The 13,539-nt window shown below is 34.9% G+C and overlaps 1 pseudogene; it reads right to left on the bottom strand.

Moving 5' to 3' along the window:
- Nucleotides 1–2,845: 2,845 nt before the first annotated feature.
- The window catches only part of LOC114623287, a 92,322-nt pseudogene continuing 81,628 nt past the window's right edge, over nt 2,846–13,539 (bottom strand).

The following is a 13,539-nucleotide window of genomic DNA, read 5'->3' as shown; positions in this document are numbered from 1 at the left end:
GGGGAGTTATATCCCTGTACACCACAAATTTACTTAAATCGTGTTCTATTTATTTTAAAATTTAAAAAATTTTAATGCCAAGGAACTCTCTGCTGAGTGTCTATGGCAACCTACGACAAGGCATACTTATACATAGGAGAAAATGAAGGATCCACTTACTGGCATATGGCATATCCCAATCAGGTATTTAATATGGGAAAGCAGGCATGTTTGTATTTTTTCTGCATGATGCTCAAAGAGCATGGTGGCTGCCAGAGTGATTGGTGAGACATGCTGATGCTGGGACAAAAAATGATGCTGACTTGTGAGCTTGCTGAGTGCCCTCACAATGGTGACTGAGAAGCTGTATTGGACATGTATTCCTGACCCAGCTTTTCTTTCTTATATTCCAGATGGGATAAGCTGCCTTACCTCAAGCTTTTAGATGTTATGGGACAAAGAATCAAAAAGACATGTTACAATGACTCTTGTATTTTTTCTTAAATGTGACCAGTTATTCAGACTCAACATGGACTTCTCTAGAAATCAATCCAATATTGGAAATAACAGTCTTTATTTGGGAGGCTGGTTCTGGACATTTTCAGAGACAGATTTTGAGGTTATCTGCAGTTCTTTATGATGTTATGTTAGGAAGAGATAAAGGTGGAACATGATCTAGATTTCAAAAAAGGATTAGCATATGCTTTGAGGCTCTTTTAATTGTCAAGTTAAAATTACTTTTGTTTTTACTACAGTTTTTAATGTAAGTTGTATTGATTGTATAGTTTGTAATTGTGTTAGTGTGTTGAAAGCTAGGATGTCTGTTACAGGAGTCTATCAACCAGCTTTTGTTTTATTGCCCTGAGTATTACAGGACCTTGGTATTCTGACAAAAGTTTGCAAGTACTGGAAGAAGTGAAACAGGATTTAAGCAGTAGCAAGAGGGTAGTGGGCTTGACACTAATCAAGCTGGTGTAACAGCTGTAATTACATTAATTGCTTACACAACTGCTTCTAAAATTGCTTTGACACAAAAGTTAAGAGAGCTAATTTTGTTAATCATTTAGCAAAAAAAAAAAATGTTACTAATGTGTTGAGTATACGAGAGGATTTAGATAGGTATTTGGAACAATGGATTGATGCTCTTTATCCTACTCAAATCATTGGAAGGAGATTCAGAGTTTAAGAGTAAGTAGCCATCTCTAGTGTCATGCCAAATACCAATGGATTTGTCTTACATTTAAAATTTACAATGATAGTCATTATAATTAGGAAAAAGTTTAAAGACACTTTCAGGGTACTTGGCATATTTCTATCCTCTCTGAATGTTTTAACTTTGCATAGTGAGCTTATGAATTTAAAGAATGATGATCTGCTGAGCTTTGATCCTGCAGCTCCTGCCGATAAAATCACCAATGGCCTGAGGTCAATATTTCTATTTTGATCAAGCTTCAAGAATGGCATATATAGCTTGACCATGCTAGCCTTTTTTGTTCTGGAAATAATTTTATTCCTGCCCATCGTGCTAAAGCTTGTCTTTTGCAACATCAACATGTTGGCAGCCAAAGTACATGGCCTAAAACTGAAAATGGACTCCCAGTCAGAGTCATTAAATTAACAGGCTGGCAAGTCAAGGATGGGTAAGTTTCTACACAAAGCCTTACATACCTAAGAAAGAAGTGCATTGCTTATGATAAAATAATGTGTATTTCATGACACGATGATTGAGGAAGGCATTCTTATCAGAACAACCTAAGAAAGGCTCATTCTTGTTTATGAAATAAAAGATAGGGAGACATTGAGAGCTTTGGGGGCTGCTTGGCTTAAATCTGACATTGGCCAAGGACAAGAAAATGGGCTGCTTGACAGGAATCTGATATTGACCAAGGACAAGAAAAGGGATTCAGGCAGGAATCTAACATTAGTCTAGAACAAAGAGACAATTTCAGGCAGGAATCTAAATCCTAGGCTAGAACAAAGAGTAGGCTTCAGGTATGAAAATGACTTTGGGTTTAGGACAGAGATTAGACTCAGATATTTTGATCATCCTGATAAGCCCTTAGAAACAGTGATCATGGGAGTGTTCATGAAACTTTCTTTATTGCCTTGCTTGTTCTTTGACTATTTCTGTTTATTGTCTTGCTTGTTCCTTGGCTATTTTGATCTATTATATTGATAGTTCCCCAACCTAGAACTGACCTTAATACTGGCATGTAGTTAAAATGGTATAAAAGCAGATTGGGAAAAATAAAAAAATAAAAGTAAAAGTAAAAAATAATGAAAAGATTACAATATACTTTTGACAGTACACCCCAGGTATTAGAAAATATCATCTAATATTCATTTTGAAAATTTTGCATTTATGTCCCCCATAATTCTCCCATTGACTTTTAATTTAAAAATCAACTTATATTTATCTAGTTGTTTTTTTATTATGTGATTTACCCTCACTCAGAAATCATTACATATTTTTTGAAAGAAAAACAAACCATTTATGGACTTGAAAAAGTTTACATAATTTAGATGTTCATCTTCTAACCTTCTGTCCCATTTCAGTGCATATGTGAAATGAAATAACATTGTATTTCGAGCAGGATACAGTGAATGAACAAATGTCATCTATAATCAGACTTGTACAGGGTTTTTTTCTTTAGTGTTCAAGATAATCTCTCTGCATGTTCAGATATATTTTATTCAGGTAGATTTAGAAGAACTCAGCCTTACAAATTTGTACGATACCCACTTTGTAGGGGAATCTAGGCATATTCTCCTAGAAGACACAAATTAGTTGTCTTTTTTTTTGTTTTTGTTTTTTTTTTTTGACCATCAATATCCAAAGCTTTTTTATTAACAGTAGGATCCAAGGTTAGTTTTTGTAGTCTCGGCTGGCCCTTCGGCCCCTGGCACGCTCGAACTTCCGGGCCTTGGAATGGACATAGGGTTTGGTGTGGCTGTGTGGGGTTCCTGGGGCCTTGCCAAAATGTCGGCACACCTCTCGGCCCTTCCGAGGACCAGACAGGAGCACAGTGCCTCAGCCCTTGGAAGATTCCAGAGCCAGCTGGTCAAAGGTGAGGATCTTATCCCCAGCCTTGAGGATGTGACTTCGGCCCGGCTGCTCACCCGCAGTGCCCACACCTTCAGCTTGGGCACTTCCAGAATCCGCACGTCATCTGCGACTGTCTCCACAATCACAATGGTCTTGTTCTCCCGGCCAGGAAGCTTCATCATTCGGATCATCCGGGACAGGGACAGAGGTGGCCGGTTAGTGGGGCTCATAAATAACCTCTTCAGCACAACCTGATTGAAGGTGGAGTTGGTACGTCTGGCCAGAAACCTGTACAGCTTGACTAGCAGCCGCAAGTAGATATCTTGGCTCTTGGACTCCTTGCGCCGCACTTTTCTGTCCTTGTTTTGGCGAATGTCAACACCCACGATGGTGTCTCTTGCTCAGCCAGGTCCAGAAAGACCCACAAACTAGTTTTTTAAGAAGAAGAAACATACATTGAATGAAAGTTTCAAAACCAAGAAATGTGTGCTGTGCATATCTGATGGGAGATTTCCACAGGTTCCAGTTCACATCCTCATCTAACACAAAGACACCATATTCCTTGACATTTGGTGTAACAGCAATGTACACAAAATCAAAAATGCAACTGAACTGTCTTTTGTTCTTTTATTTAAATCATAAGTCATAGACAAATAGCCAATTAAATATTATGTTCATTCCACATCTTAGTAGATCCTTAAGCATTATGCTTTATAATAGCTACAAACAAGAGATTTGTAATAGATGATTTTCAATCTAAGTTATTCACTTTAAAGATGCATAAATTTTATTTTAAAATAAACAAAATTTCCTATTTTCTACTATATTATCAAATCTTGAGGTCTTTTAGTGACTTAACAATTCTCAAAATGCTACTAAAATACAGACAAGCAAAAGAATAAAAGTTGCAATCTATTAAAACTTACAGAATTCAGTATATTTTCAAAGCATGATTTGAAAATATGACAAGAGGAAAAGTATAATATCTTAATATTTATGTATTCCTGATTTCTCAGAATTAGCATTTGAATGTTGAAATTAGACATGTATATTATACAGTTACAATGATACTATAAAGACTGAAATCTAAATTTAAAGGTAAAATACAGGAAAGAGTACAAGTATCAAAGAAAGATTTCTAAGAAATCTCTCAAAAGCATTATAAAGTCAAAATTTTATATATTGTATGCATACAACAGAGCAAAATAGTCATATATATTATTAACAGATAAATACATAAAATTTTTAAAAGAACTATTAAAATTAATGATGTTGGAAGAGAAAAATAAGCAGATATGTAAGAACTATATAAATGAAGAAATCTGAATAACCAATAAATATGTTTGAGAAGCCTTCTCAATGCCCTATGGCAGTCTGGGTGAAATGAAAGTCTGTCAATATTAAGAATTAGATTTATGTGAACTTCACACATAAGTGCTTTTTAAAAATTGCACAGTTGAATTTATTTGGTAGTTAGTTTTCAACACAAGTTAATATCTTTAGGTAAATTTATTCACATGAATATACTAAAATACAACCTAGAAGATGGGAGAAGTACATGAGGATGAAAAAAATAGTCAGATTATCACCTTTAGAGTTACCAATGATAATCAGAACTACCCTATATTGTTTATAGAAGCTAGAACGAATTCAGTTACATAAGAAAAGAAAGATGCAGACTTTGCTAAAACCTGATCAAGTGTGATCATAGAAGCATGAACAAAGAGGGATGAGAGAAACAGAGATAGAAGAGAGGAAGCAAATGGAGACAGTAAGAATGAGGCTGAAGGCTGAGATGTGAGCTAAACAATATAAAACATCCTTTTAACTCTCGGGGAATCTTCCTTTGTTACTCCTGTCTGTCACTGTACTGAAAACAGTGATTCATAAATAGTGTATTAGGTTAAGAAGAATATAAAGTACTGTTTGTTATGGAATTTCATGAGCGAGCTTATTTGGGCTATATTTAAATTTTATAAAAGCAGTACTCCAAAATGCACATTAAGCCAATTTTGTAGTAAATTGCTTAAATAAGATAAAGAGAATATGTGGATCTTAATGCCATGGTGAAAGGATGCATACCTTTAATAACGCTGCTAAGGGAATGATTAAAATCAAATGCTTCACCTTTCATTCTCATATTTTTTTCTTTCAAATCTGAGTGAGAAAAGTCATTTCCAACATGAACTACTAAACGAAAAGGCTTTGTGAGGTTATTACAAATGCTAATAGAATGCCTTTCCTTAACACATTCTTAGGAGGATAAATCCACATGAAGCTGCTGCAGAGGCAGAAGTTGATGTGTTTTAACTCATTAGCCTACTTTATGTGTCTATGGTGCATACAATCGGGACCAATGACTGAGAGAAGAGCCTTTGGCTCATAGGCTGCCCTGCAGTTTATGGTGAGGCCTACTGAGAGAAGATATTCCTGGGGGAATATCTGAAGCAGGGAGAACCTAATGTACTGTGAGGAATAAGTGGGAAATTGGAAGTCATTACGCTAATGTAGACTGTAATCTTTATGATTTTGTTGCTTCTCACAATGCTTATTCTGTTATCCATGTCCCTTTTAACCCCATTTCGTATATCTGGTGAGAAGAATATTTGGGAATAGGGAGGTAGATTTCTAGTTTGTGAAGATGGTTTATTTTGTTTTCTTCTTATTTATTTATTTATTTATTTATTTATTACTTATTCAAGTCACTTCCCACTCACTGCACCCTCTCTGTCTCTCCCTCCCACAGTCCTTTCCTAATGTCTCCTCCCTTTCTCCTCTGAGAGGGTGGGGCACCCTATGTACACCTCCCACCCTGGCACATCAGGGTGGCAAGGCAAGATACATTCTCTCCCACTGAAGCCAGATAAGGCAGTCCAGATAGAAGAACATAGTCCACATAGAGGAAACAGGGTTTGGGATAGCTCCAGCTCCAGTTGCATGGGACCCACATGAAGACCAAGATGTATATCTGCTATTTATGTGTGGGGAAGCTTAGGTCCAGTCTGTGTATGTCCTTTGGTTGGTGGTTCCATCGCTGAGAGCCCAAAACTTGCAGGTTAGTTGACACTTTTGTTCTTCCTGTGGAGTTCCTATCCACTCTGGGACAGTGATCGTTCCTCTTATTCTTCCATTATAGTCACCAAGCTCTATCGACTATTTGGCTGTGGGAGACTGTATTTGTCTGAGTCAGCTGCTGAGTGAAGTCTTTCAGAGGACAGTCATGCTAGACTCCTACATGCAAGCATGACAGAGTATCATTACTAGTGTTAGTGATTGGTGCTTGCCCATAGAATGAGTTTCAACAGCTTCCCTTCTTCATCTTCTTCTTTGTTTTCTATGATTAAATACTTAAACCTGCAAGTTTTATGTGCCGTGGCCTTATTAGCTTCCAGTTTTGTCTTCAAGCCTTTTCATACAGTCCTGTGTGTCATTAACACATAGTATATTTCTCCTGCTTCTGAGTACTGCTTGATAAATCATTCATTTATCTATGCGCTCTATGGTTTGGGACTAAGACTCACAAGCTAAGAAAAGTATTTAAACATAGCTTATTTTGGATCTTCCTTCTGCTACCCCTTCATTTCCTTTATCCACCAATTGGGTGTTTCCCTTCTACATATACTATTACCCATTCAATATTTATATCGCATGAATTCTATTATCTTCCAAACATGTGGCTCTCAAAATCTTATTCCCTTCTCATATGTCTATTTTTTACTTCCTAGCCACCACTGGTGATCATTCACACAAAGATACTCATATTTATATGTTTGTATACATCGGAGTCTAGTATTCCATTGAAGAAAGTGATATTTGTTCTCTGAACTTGACTTATCTTACCTAAAAGACATTCTAGTTTCTGCAAATGGATATTAAGTTTCATTTCATTTTCTTGGTATTTTGAGTAGTACATCAGTAACCTGAATTTGCATGTTTCTCTGTGATAGCATTCAGAATAGTATGGATATATTCCGTGACTGGTACTGTTTGCTCTCATATCACCTCCATATGTACCTTTCTTCAGAAGCACATATATTATTTTCCACAAACACTACACACACAAATAGTTTGCTTTCTTAATGTTCATGAGTAGAATAAAATGAAAGTGGAGAATTTTGCCACAATTTTAGAAATTTGTATTTTAGCTAAGGGCAGTGAAGTATTGAATCTGATGAGAGTAACCCAAAATGACATGAGGTATAATGTTTAGTGGTTAGTCCAATCAAAAGTATTATACTATCTGAGTATTTGCAACACCTTGGAATGGTACCATAACAAAATTAAGAGTTAGAGAAATGGAGTGTTTAAATATGGGGGAGATATGCAGGACAGACATTTACATAAGAATATCTTCCTCAATCAAATCTCTGTCATTTTTTAATTTTATTTTTATTTTTATGTATTGTGTAAATGTGTATGTATGTATAGACATGAACATGTCATAGTACACTAGTGGAATAATAACAAGTCACATAATAATTTGTAGGAGTTATTATCTGTTTTCCACCATGTGGGTTCTAGATACACATGAGTACATTTGATTATACATATATGCACATATGTCTGCCCACATACAGAGAACATGTAGGCATGAATAAACACATGAGAAATATCATGATACTTATATTTTCTGAGATTGTGAGATGCTATTTGATATTATATATTCTAAGTCCATTACTATTATCCATTGCAAAGTGCTGCACAATTTGTGTTTTCAATTTTATCTAGATCTGAGTAATTTACACACACACACACACACACATATATGTTACACATTTTCATTATACAGTCATCTGTTGTTGGACAATTATACTGGACAACAACAACTTTTGAGATATACTCACTAACACAGGAATAAACATGTGAGTACAATTATTTATTACAGTTTGAGGAATTTTCTGATTTAATACTTGGATTACATTCTTGTTCCCATTTTACTATTATGAAAAATCTCTAAATAGATTTCTTAATGGCTATATCAAATTGCATATCATCAAGAGTGAATAAGGAATCCTGGCTCTCCACAAAGTACAGAATATGCTGTCAGATGTCGGATTACAGCAGTTTTTTACTGGAGTGAGATGAAGTCACAAACAGCATTAAGTTGACTAATGGAGAAGATCATCTTAGGACAGCATCTATCACTAGATTTGTAGCAGCAAGTGGCATGAGTTTCCTCTACAAATGGGAGCAGAACAGCTTGTACTCTGCAATGAGGGATTTCTCAATGCTTATAAGTTGACCATGCATGAGAAGAGTACACTTAGACTCTCCAACTAGAACTACAGAAACCTGAAATGATGGTTAATGGATTGTAATCTCATATACAATAAAACCTTAATATACAAGTATTAAAGTAAATTAATAAAGTAACCTACAAATAATTTTAATCATTTAAGGATTTTGGAAGTGGTAGGCAAATAGTATGTTCCTTCTGAGATATAATCTGAGAAATCTCTGGGGTTTGTTTTTTTCAAAATAGTTCTTTTACTTTCATGTCTTTTATTTTATTCTTGTTTGACACTAACATATTTATTTAGATAAATTTAATTAATGGTGTAAAATTATAAAGGAGCAACTATTAAAAACATTAGATTTTATGAAAAAGGTTAAAACAGAGTATATATTTCTTGTTTCTTCCTAAATTGTCAAGTTTAGCTATGCACACTGATCAATGTTTTGGCAAGAAAGGAGAAGTTAAAACCATAACTGCTATCTTTAATTTCTGAATGGCTTTGCTTATTTTAAAAAGATTAAGTTTTTATATGTTAAGTACATTATGTTATGTTCATTATATTACTCACACCATCAACAAAACGTTGATATATGCCTCTACATCAGAATAAATGATCATCATTTTTATTTGGGCTTCTACTCACTGCAAATGCCTTACTTGGTTTTTTTTACTATTGTAAAAAATCATCCACGAGAAATAGGTTTTAATTCTTGAAATAAAAATTAAGACAAAGATTTATAGATTTATCACACTTATGGGATATTGCATACACAGTGGAAAATGTAGTTTATAATATGTAATATGTATTTGTAAATGTTATATATAGTATATAAACATATATATGTTATTTTCAAATCCTTTATGTTTTATTATGTGTTTTCAATATCTTGGACTAAATTTAATATTATTATTTGCTAATGGCATAAGTGTTTGGAAGATTTTTATAATGGTAACACACTGAATGTAGCTTAAGAGTTTGACTGCATTTATTGAGACAGAACATATTAATTTTCAAAAGATATAAAATGATTTGAATTTAGAAAGCCAAATAAGTATGTAGAAATTATTACTTCTTTTATGGTTGTGTTAATTGATCATGAATATATTACTAAATAGATAAGTATACTATACAAAGTTTGTATAATGTTACTTCCTTGTATATTTTCAGCACAGAAAGCTTAGTATTAAAAACAAAGAATTCTCAACTGAAGAATACCAAATGACAAAGAAGCACCTAAAGAAATGTTCAACATCCTTAGTCTTCAGGGAAATGCAAATCAAAGCAACCCCGAGACTCCACCTCATACAAGTTAGAACGGCTAAGATCAAAAACTCAGGTGACAGCAGATTCTGGCAAGGATGTGGAGAAAGAGGAATGGGCTGGAGAGATATATCATCCATTAAAGGCTAGGCTCACAACCAAAAATATAAGAGAAAGAGGAACACTACTCCATTTTTTGGTGAGATTGCAAGCTGATACAACCACTCTGGAAATCAGTCTGGCAATTCCTCAGAAAATTGGACATAATATTACCTGAGGATCCAGCTATACCACTCCTGGACATATACCCAAAAGATGCTCCAACATATAACGAGGACATATTCTCCACTATGTTCATAGCAACCTTATTTATTCAGCCAGAATCTGAAAAAAAAAAACCCAGATGTCCTTCAACAGAAGAGTGGACACAGAAAATGTTGTACATTTACACAATGGAGTACTACTCAGCTATTGAAAACAACGAATACAGGAAATTCGCAAGCAATTGTATGGAAATAGAAAATATCCTGAGTGAGGTGACCCAATCACAAAAGAGGACACCTGGTATGTACTCACTGATATGTGGATTCTAGCCCAAAAGTTCAGATTATCCAAGATACAATTCACAGATCACATGAAGCTCAAGAAGAAGGAAGACTGAAGTGTGGGTGCATAGGTCCTTCCTAGAAAGGGGAACAAAATACTCAATGGAGCAAATACAGAGACAAAATGTGGAGAAGAGACTGAAGAAAAGGCCATCCAAAGACTTCCCCACCTGGGGATCCATCCCATATACAGTCACCAAACCCAGACACTATTGTGGATGCCAAGAAGTGCAGGCTGACAGGAGACTGATAAAGCTGTCTCCTGAGAGGCTCTGCCAGAGACTGACAAGTACAGAAGCAGATGCTTGCAGCCAACCTTTGGACTGAGCACAGTCTCCCCAATGGGGTCTCCTCTATTTAGAAGACTTAAGGAGCTGGAGGGGTTTTCAACCCCATAGGAAGAACAACAACATCAACCAACCAGATCCCCCGGAGGTACCAGGGACTAACCACCAACCAAGGAATACAAATGGAGGGACCTGTGACTCCAACTGCATATATAGCAGAGGATGGCCTTTAGGGTATCAACGGGAGAAGAGGCCCTAGGTCCTGTGAAGGTTGGATGACCCAGTGTAGGGAAATTCGAGGTCTGGAGGTAGGAGTGAGTGAGTGACTGTGGGAAACACCCTCATAGAAGCAGTGGAGTGGGGATGGGATAGGAGAGTGAAGATAAAATAGGGTTTCCGGGGGTGGGGAGGCACTGGGAAAGGGAATAATATTTGAAATGTAAATAAAGAAAATATGCAATCACCATATATATATATATAAATGATATGTTGAAATAAGAGAAACTATATGATATTATTTGAGAAGTTGGAACAGCAATTAAAATATATTTGTAGGTAAGGACTACTTTGCTACTGGCTGTAAAGTGGGAATTAGATAAGGAATTTACCGTGTATAGTGAAAATTTTATATTGTTAAAATTTAAAAATGAGGCAAAATTATTTGTATGTATAAATGATTTTTTAACCTATCAAAAAACTGGAAATGAATAGTAAACAGTTAATGTACTGGTAAAAAAAAGAAAAAAGAAAAAAAGAAAATAAAGAAATGTTAAACTGTAAAAAAAGAAAAGAAAAACATAAAAATAAAAAATTATACTGAACTCAGGTCTTCTGTAAAAACATTCAGGCTCTTCACTGCCGAGATATCTCCCTTGTTCTGCACAAACAAAATACTGATAAATAGAAGAAAAATATAGTGAAAATATATGAAAATATGAGAAAAATTGCTTCTGCTAGAAAAAAATATCAGAAAGAATGCAGAGAATTAGTGACATTATAGGCCCTTTTTTAAAGTATTCAATATTGCCATAATTTTTTCTTAAAAGATATTTTGTGGAGATAATAGTCATCTGTTAATAAATACATGATAAATAAATATCTCAAATGCGATATATCAGATTTCATTGAGTAAATTTTATCTAAGATTGCATTAAATCAGGGATCACTGGGGGAGTAAATTCAGTGACCTCTTAAATGCTTCAAAGCATTTTCACAAGGTACCAAGTAGATTCCACTGAACTCTTACGTATAAGAGATACATCTTTTGTCTTTATTTCAGCATATGCAAACTTACTTTAAACATTATTAGAATTCATCAAGTTCACAATATACCTTTCTATAAGGGACAGTAATTGGCAGCAAACATTACTCTGTAACATTCACAAACTTTAGATATAAGTGCATATTTGTAACTACACATTCCTAGATGAATAATCTCACTAATGTGAACTGGTTAGCTGTATCTGTAACAAGAGTGTAAACTAATTGTGTGTTTTTATCATTAAGCTTATTTCAAGAAAGAGCCATTATATCTCTATCAAATAAACAATACATAATACATCTTGTATTGAATAGAGAAAAAAGGAAGAAAGACATATCCAATCTTACCCCCTTTGGCAGTCCTGGTGATGGAACCTATAGTCTCATATATGTGAGGCAAGCCATTTGCCAGTGACCTGACATTTGTTGTGTTCCCCTACTGTGTTGTAAACAGTTAAGACAGACCTCTGTAAGAACAGCTCAAATATTTGCTTAGTATTTATTTATTATATTTTAGTCCAAGTAATATATAAATATGAAAGAATATTTCTATTGTTCTCTGTGGTACAAATTCAGTGTCTGTCTTATCATCTGCTATTCTTAGTTCTGTAAATGTAGTTTTATAAATAATCAGTAAGTATATAGTTGATCTCTGCACTTTATGTATATGATAAATATTTTTAGTATTGTAAATTTATTCTATATTATATTAATGTTCTCTGCCCAGATTTGATCTTCTTGGATTTTAATGGTAGACTGTGTTAATTAACTATCTTTTTTTTCTTCTCTTATTATAAATAAATTTGCTTTTAGACATGTTAGTTTAATTTTGATGAAAGATTATGCTAAATTTGTTTACCACATATATGGCTATATTTCATAATTGCTTGTACAAATATATTTGGTTAAACTGTCATAATTTTAATATTCATTAACAATATTTTGAGAAATATCTACCTGTAACCATTGCCTTTTTTCACCTACTGTGACAAAATATCTGACAAATACAACCTACAGATAACAGGTTTAAGATACAATTCATCATGGAAGAAAGACATGATAGATGGCCATAATGTAACTGATCACATTGTGTTTACAATAAGGAAGTCTAGAGATTATAAATGCTGATACTTGAATACATTTTTTTTTTTTTGCTTTTACTTCAATCTGAGACTATAGCTTATGGAATGATGCAGCCCATATTCACGTTTGGTTTTCTGTCATGAGTTAAAACCCTTCATCTTAAAGGCTCACACAGATATAGCCAGGTGCATGTAGATGTTTTAAAATCTATTCAATTGTCAATGACAATTAACCATCATTAGTCTATCCCTTGTGACATGGGCAATCAGACACATAATTATTTTTAAATTCAGTAACACTAGCAAATCTGCACAGTCCTACTTCCCAGATGGTAAGTCAAGGTGTTGCAGTCACCATGACTGGTGGCATGATGCACTCAGAGATTCACCACGAACCTAACAGCTGAGCTTCAGATTCCCCTTCATATGTTCTTTCCTCAGTATCCCCTAAGACAGAACTGAAGTTCACCACGGACCTCATCTTTTAGATGCAGCCTCTTGACAGTAAACCTCTTGACCTTGTTGATGTACTCAGGCTTAGAAGATGATGAACTGCTGCCAAGTATCCTGGCCACATCTTTAGAAAGTATTTGAAAAGCATTTATGCACAGGGAAAAGTGCAAGGATCAAAGCCTCATCAGCCATTCCTGCATACAGAAAGCCTCAGAGATTCAGGACAGAGGTTACCTCATAATCCTAGAAGAGATTGAACATCCCACTCCAAAGAAGCCTGTTGCTAAAGCTGTTGCTACTAGGGCTGTGTTGTGAAACTTGTTCCTCCAC

This window comes from Grammomys surdaster, unplaced genomic scaffold, assembly GCF_004785775.1.
Source record: "Grammomys surdaster isolate TR1022 unplaced genomic scaffold, NIH_TR_1.0 196, whole genome shotgun sequence".
NCBI lineage: Eukaryota > Metazoa > Chordata > Mammalia > Rodentia > Muridae > Grammomys > Grammomys surdaster.
This window is presented reverse-complemented; position numbering and strand designations above follow the sequence as displayed.